Source organism: Lissotriton helveticus, chromosome 1_2, assembly GCF_964261635.1.
Source record: "Lissotriton helveticus chromosome 1_2, aLisHel1.1, whole genome shotgun sequence".
Lineage (NCBI taxonomy): Eukaryota > Metazoa > Chordata > Amphibia > Caudata > Salamandridae > Lissotriton > Lissotriton helveticus.
Genome location: NC_136058.1, coordinates 417,973,917 through 417,981,776, shown reverse-complemented (window position 1 = coordinate 417,981,776; position 7,860 = coordinate 417,973,917). Strand labels below are relative to the sequence as shown.

General features: G+C 41.0%; 1 pseudogene across 1 annotated transcript; it reads right to left on the bottom strand.

Moving 5' to 3' along the window:
* Positions 1-2,146: 2,146 nt before the first annotated feature.
* Positions 2,147-4,758, bottom strand: LOC144807212 (BRO1 domain-containing protein BROX pseudogene; annotated as a pseudogene). The gene has a single exon (XR_013606134.1). The product of XR_013606134.1 is annotated as a BRO1 domain-containing protein BROX pseudogene (transcript).
* Between the last annotated feature and the right edge of the window lie 3,102 nt (positions 4,759-7,860).

Here is a 7,860-nt window from a genome sequence, read left to right as displayed (position 1 = left end):
CCGTTACGTCGGGATACGAACACTTTGCTGCTTCTGATTACAACTTATCAAGGTTGTTAAAACAGTTTTGTATTGAAGCTGCGCCCATACTCTGCGCTATACACCACGCGCTGTAACTACAAGGACCCATTCAATATTTCTTGGGGTAAAGTAACACTAAATAATTCGGGTCATGTCGGCCTTTCCGCTATAATCCTTTATATGCTGCTGCCCTTCTATCGTGTGCACTAACCACCGCTATTGGACGCTGTTCCTCACACTTTTGGTGTTTCATCCTTGGATTATAACAGTGCCCCCTGATACTTTCATCTTTGACATCACGAATTCCACACATGATTTATGCCTTGATAAAGTCTCAGCAAGAGACGAAACACGTGTTGGCGAACAATATGCTGGAAAAATCCTTATGAAATTTTGAATAAAGAAACCTTGAAGAATACAGACTTGGATCTCAAATTATATTGGCGTCACAACTGTCGATCCCGTACTATATATAAAGAAACTGCTCCTTTGAACTGCATTTGTGTTTGCTTGTCTGAACACTCCTGTGTATAAAAGCTTGAGTGCTGAGGGCTATATACTAGAGCTCGTTGTTGATTTTTACCAATTTGGAGTGCTGTAATTAGAATTTCCCCATATACACTGACTCGGGCTTACATTTCGGTGTCTGCCTATAGCACCTTTGGATAGTAGGTGCATAGATTTTCTTTAGCACCCAAGATACCATTACTGTTTCTATTGCGTTGTTCTAACTCTTCGTGTACTATTTCATGATATATATTTGTGGCTCATAGAATAGTGCGGACATTTCCCTCGGGAACACCACTATCCTCTCATTTTTTAAAGTACACTTTTCACACTGCTCAGGCGTATCAGCTGCCAACAAGGTGTCATCGACATATTGTATGAGAGCCACTCCTTCAGACAAAGTAAAGGAATCAAGTTGTCTTTTTAAAGCTTGACTATAGATACTCAGACTCTCAGTGTATCCTTGAGGAACTCTACAAGATCGGTATGATCTGTTATTTAAAGTGAAAGCGAACAAATATCGGCTATCAGGATGAATAGGAATCGAGAAGAAAGCATCCTTCAAATCCATTACTGAAAATGTAGTTGCTGTTGGAGGGACCATGGTAAGCAATGCCGTTATGTCAGACACCACAGGATACTGTGGTACTACAATCTTGTCGACCTCTCCCAAATCAATGATAAATCTATAAATCTAAGTGTCAGTATCTTTTTTCAAAATGGGAAGAATCTGACTTTTGCAAACATTTTAAGGAACTTCTTCCACCACCCCCACTTCATTCAGGTCTTGTACAATATGCGTAAGTGCTTCTTCTCCTTCTCGAGAAATTTTATACTGAGGCAATCTCAGCAATATAGCACCCTCCTTGACACTAATATGCACTGGTGGAATAACCATTTGTCCTACATCGGTATCTGAAGTAGCCCACAAAGTGCTAGGGAGTGAAGCTAGGGCAATGTCCTCTTTAACAATACAGGATCTCTCAATCAAGGGGTGGTTGTCATTTAAAATAACCCGTACTCCTTCCGGAGAACATCGTATTGTGTCCATGAAATATTTGAGCATTTCCAGACCCACAATATTGTCTGGTGTATTTGGAGAAAGCAAAAATCAACATGGAGCGGCAAACTTATCAACATGGAGTGCAAGTGGTTGGGACAATGGGCTAATGTTCATTTTACAATTTTTTTTTTATATAGCGCGAACTAGAACCGAACCAAATCAGTTATCAGAGCGCTTTACATAGCACCAGTTACGTTACATGAGGACACACTTTCATATTTTTTTTTAGGCACGGGGAGATTAAGTGAATTGCCCAGAATCACAGGGGGTTTTTGGCGTCGTTACCGAGACTTGAACCCAGATCCCCAGGTCCGAGGTCGAGCGCCTTAGCCGTTAGGCCAACCCCTCTCCCCTATTAGACTGCATCATTTATGCATGTTCTTGTCTTTTTCGAAGAACAAAAAGCCCTTCTCCTAGTACAACTGTGGACAGTGAAAACTCGGAATTAAAATGTCCAATTCATGGGATAACACATTAATCTCCCCTTTCAGGTCACCAAACAGCAGGCACCTGGTTCCAATGGTTCAATGTAAAAAAAAGGAAGCCTTGCTCATGTAGTTTTGGCATTTGTATTCTTGGTTCCACTGCTAATACTTTCAGTCAAGGCAGAAAAACATTTAGGTATTGTAGCCCTTAGCGCTTCATTTCAAATCAATAAACTTAAGTATTTACTTTGATATTTTCATCTAGCAGTAATGGTTTAGAGGAGTGTGATCAAAACCTTATGTTAAACTGCAAAAGAACAGAGGATTACTTAATTTTATTTGACAATGAAATGGACAGTGGAAGGAGAAATGCCTTATTTGCTGAAATACCGGGGCCTGAATAATTATAGAAATAAGTGAATATACTTTATATATTGAAGTACCTCCCTGAAACCAGTGAGATATCTTCTGCAAGTGTACAATTAGGTGGTATCAACTTAGCATATGTAACATCAAGGATAGTACAGTAAATGAGTAACTTTCTACTTTTTTTTTGGAGTGCATGGAAGATCATTGGTGTGAAAATATAGACTACATTTTCATAACTTTATGCTATGAAATGAATGTAATTGCATAGTACGCCAGTGTCCCTGTGCCAGACAGTGATAAACAAACTGGCAGCAAAAAGGTACAAACACAAGACTTGGCAGTTTGATCAGGCTTATGGCTATTGATTCTGCAAAGAGGTCAGAGAAACTGCAAGTTGAAAATAGGTTGCATTGAAGTCGGGGACCCTGCACTGTAACTTCTGTTGAGTGTTAATATTAAAAGGAAACAATTAACATTTGATTGTGGCATGCTCTTCAGATGCAGAGTTGAGGTGAAAAACAGCTGTAGAAGCTATATGCTCAAACTATTCTGTAAGATCAGTTAAACATGTAAACAGACATCCATAATCTAAACCGCACATTTTTTCATGTCTCTGACTTCTGTGATTTTTCTTTTTAGAAATGCATACACAAGCTCAAGCTCTAGCAAATAAATACAGTACAATAGGGATCTAACCAAATTTCCCTATAAAGTGCCAGTTTACAGAAGTATGTTGGCCAATCAGATATCTTTTATATTACTACAAGTTTAGTCTCTTTTTACATATGGGGTTGGGACCTGTTACTCTGGAAATGTTAACTGAAGTTAGGAATGTCTCTTTCAGGAGATCTGGCATCCACTGTCCTTTTGAGATTTTATATCTGGTTCTTTCATAGGCTTCACTTCTTCCTCTTTTTTCGGCTTAGCCTGAGGATTCTTCTCATCTTCTTTAGGTCTTTTGGTGAGATCAAAGCCAGCTAGTGTTTCTGGAGTCCACTGTGGGTTGAGAGCAGGTAATTCAAATGGCACAGGTTCCACAAGGCCGTAATTGGCTTTCAGTTCCAACTGAGGGGCTTCTTTAGGAACCTTCTGGAAATAAATGAATCCATTTTCTCGCTCACACTTGGCCAGAGTATTCTTAACAAGTGTACCCAGTTTCCTAAAGAACAGGTGTCCAGAGGGTTTTGCTGTAGTTCCAGGTCCTTTGGTTTCGCCATATTCTTTGCATAGTGCTTCTGCTTTATTGTAAAAAATTTCTGCTTCCTGCAGGGAATGGATAGCCTCTCCACATTTGTCACTAGTGAGCAAAGTCTGTCCATGGTAGCAGTATGCGTAGGCCCTGTAGAAGCATATCTTCAAATGTATATACTTTCTCCACTTGGCGATGTATACTGGGTCCAAAATGGACAATGTATGGTCAACATTTTCATAGAAATTAGCTGTTTCATTCGCGAATGCAGCTATGAGACCAGGATTGTGCTTCAATTCAATTGCTCGTGCAATCGTCACTTCTTGACCTTCGGCCTGGCATTGGACAATGTAGGCATCAATCACTCGGGCTTCTAAATCACGTCCCTTCTCTACTGGTGTGAGAAGTTTTGGGATATGACTTTCCTTCAAATGTTTAAAAATCCCAGCTGCAACTTTCATGCTTCTGTGAACCTCTTTTGCTTCATCTTCTGTAATATCTTCTTTTCCAGCCAATCGTGAAGCAAACTTTGTGTACCATAAAGCAACATTAAATGCCATAGAAAGTAGTTCAAAAACAGCATCCTGCTGGGCACTTGCAACATTTCCCTGCAAAGTGTCAGTCCATTTGAAATTTTGAATAAATCGTAGTTTGTTGTCTTGAGTACCGCCGTCCAACGCAACAATGAAGCCTTGCAATAGTGAGAAGTAAGAATCTGGCGCAGTTTTCATTGTTTCTGCATTACAAGTGGTGTCTGTCAACAATTCAAGCAACCGTGCTCGTGTAATTCTCAACTCACCACATATCTTTGAAGCTGCTGTGCTTGATGCAACTCCATAAAGGTTGAAAGGAACAAGAGCTGTTGCCTTCAATGGGTTACGATGAAACCAATGGGCCATTGTACTGAATGACTTCTTCAGAGAGAGTGCGAATATCCTCTTCCTTTGACTGTGCCTTGAGACGAGACTGCAGCCTAGTCCTGGAATCTCACTGCTTTATTTTATCCCGTGATGTTTTGGAGCAGTGCTGTTGGCAAAGTTGCACTTCCTGGTTCTGAAGGTTCCTGTGTGAACAAGCGTGACGTCACACAGTGGGCTTGGATGCACCACCTACACCTACGACAGGTTACCGCCCACACCTGGGCTTTAACCGCATTCCAAAGGCTCCCTGCAATGGAGGCCCGAACTGTTCCATCGGAACCAATCGATGTAATAGTTAAGTCAGACAGGGGAGCCCTAGTAATCAAGTGTTTAGACAAGGCGCTACAAGTACCTTCTGTATCAACCAGAAACTGATCCGTAGAACCCAAAACATGTGCTGTAACATAGGGACCCTTCTGATCTACTGGAACTTCAACTGATTCCTTACTTCATCCTAGGCAATCCTATGCATATGCAGAATCTTGCAAATTAGACGGTTCATGGTTGGACATTTGATATTGATTCCGTCTGTCAAAAGTATTAGCCCCCTCTTGACAACGTGTATTAGCGTCAAACCTAGCATGATCATTTATGTTTCCTCTAGGCCCTGAATATCCTGCCTGATTTCTCATTTGTCCCCGACCACGTGAACCCTGCTGAGTACGTAGCACTGGATAATTAGAAATCCAATGTCCAAATTGTCTACAATACGCATACTGATCAACAGACAAATCTACACGAGGATAGGGAGGAAAAGACAAACCATAAGATCCACGTCCACCTCTATTATTACCTCTAGAAGGTGGGCCATAAGGTTGAACCATGATAACCTTTGTTTTTAACTCTTTAGATTTTTTATCCTCCTTACTTTTTGCTTCTAATTCCTGTCGTTCATAATACTGATGTGAAAAATAATAGGGAGAGCAAGGTTTTTAGTTCACATCGGTGAACGGGGAATACTCCTGTACCCCTGGGTATATCATTAGAAAACAGACAAGGAGTACCACCAACATGGAATCGCCGATTCCTAATGGGGTATGTGGTTCTCGCTTTTTGTTTAACCACATACCCCATTAGGAATCGGCGATTCCATGTTGGTGGTGTTTATAATACTGAGCCATAGTTAGGAGAGAAGCCGGAGAGGAGGTAGTCCATGAACTTTCGCTGGCCTTTAGGCGACTAGCTATTTCTGGCAAAAGGTTTGTGACATACTTATCGACAAACAGATGCCAAACCGTGTCATCTGTCAATGACTGGCCACTAAAATAGTGGAATGCTTCTTCAAAGCATATGAAAAAATGTGAAACTGATTCATCTATTTTTGCTTGCAAGACGGTAACATAGTCCAATCTATCTTTTTAGGGGGAATAATCGTTATTATTTTTACCAATATTGCTGCTGGAAGATCTAGAATTTGCTGTCACGGTTTTTGTGCAGGTTCTCTATCTTTATCTGATTGTTCTATATCTGACCACAATGCTCCAAATTCCTCACAATCGTCAACTTTAAGCACAGTTCTCCACATATCAGGTGGTAATATTAATCCAAAAAACAAATCAATGTCAGACAAAGTCATAGTACAAGAACTAATGACAGCCTCAATTTCTTCATAAAAAGCTGTCGGATTCTTTCACGGATCAGGCAATGCATTTTTAAGAGCCATGACATCTGCTCTATTCGAAGGAGTTTAAACCCAATTATAAATAAAACACCCTTTCGCATCAATTGAAGTCTTATCATCACTTGTACCTGTTCCTTTAGGAGGAACATATAAAGGCGCGGCTTCCCGCATGGGTTTCACATTTACAACATTCTTATCTGTGTCGGGCATCGGAGCTCGTGCCATGTTAATTCGAGATGTTTGTGCAGCTGCGTCTGCTGCCTTTTTCTCCTCCCACACACGGACTGCTTCATCACGTAGTTTAACCAAGCGTCTGATCATATCAGCCACCTGGGAGAAGACAAAAGAACCTTCACGTAATTGCTTACAATCAGCTGCTATATCTTCTGGCTCTACTTCCACCAAATGTTTCTTAAATAGCTCAACAACCTCTATAGCCAATATCTCAGTAAAATATTTCTGTTCCTTTTCTGACCAATTCTTAATAGTATCTAGAAGATCAGAAGCAGTGAGAGTACTACGATCGGCTTTTTCTCGCCGCAGATCTAATCTCAGAGGAACGTTCGGTAGTTAACATTGAGCGAGTGTCTCTGGCTTTATCCTGAGCTGTAGGAGAGTCCTCATCTGACTCATTAGGAGCAGAAGGGAAAATATACGGAGGTGGAGAACGATCTAATAAGAGAGAATCATCTTGGGGTTTATTAAGAATAGGATAGAGAGGCCTACAAATAGTATATTGGACATTTACCTGTAACTGACGCTCCCTATCTTCCCTTTCTTTAGTTTCTCTCATCTCTTTATTTTTCATTTCTAAGGCTTTCGCATGCACACTTTTACACTGTTCTTTTTCAATCAAGGCCTTTTCATGCTTCATTTGCTCACGCACTTCTTTCTCCCACTTTCGCACACAGTCAAACATATCTTTTCTAGCCTTTCGCTTGAACATTTGTTGCTCCACATACTGAATCTGTCGCAAATCAAATGACCCATGCATAGGCCAACTCAACTCAGGATCCTTGCGGGTGTATTTATTCCACAATGTGCTGTACATTATGGACGAAATAAAATATTTAATACACATATCTCTATTAGGCGTCCCCTCCGGGGGGGCCGGTTGTGCTTTATCAATTCTCAAATTGGAACCACTACAAAAGCAACACATCTTACGAAGTTTGCTGGAAACAGGCATGCCAAAAATAGTGCAAAATATGCAGTATTATAAAAAAGTAGCACTTAAAGTACTCTCCATACGTTGCGCCATTCAAATATTCTTAGGAGTAGAAAACAAACTCCTCATTACCTGCCTATATGTGTTGCAACACATATATCATTTTCATAATCATAGGACTAACTCAATATTTGGCCAATACATATCAAAAATGCCACAGTAAGTGTTTTCTAAAACTACCTTACCAATCCAAGGCATCAATCTTGGAACAAGTGCCGCAAAACTGCTCTTACCAATCAAATGGTTTCCAGGTTCATACTGCCAAGTTCTCAAATCGACCAAACGGTCACTGCACGGCGAATCAACAGAAGAGATCTCAGTCGAGGACCGACGCCACCTGGATGGTTAGATCAGAAAGAAAGGGAAAACGCCATGGATGCCAAGACTCGGGTCTCCTCCGGCAGTGATCACGTCCAAAGCGAGATTCCAACCCTTCGTATCGACCAGTCTTTCAGGCATCCGAGTCGCCGATGAGCCCCACGTTGGACGCGCCAATTTGTAGTAGCAAGCCCCAGCC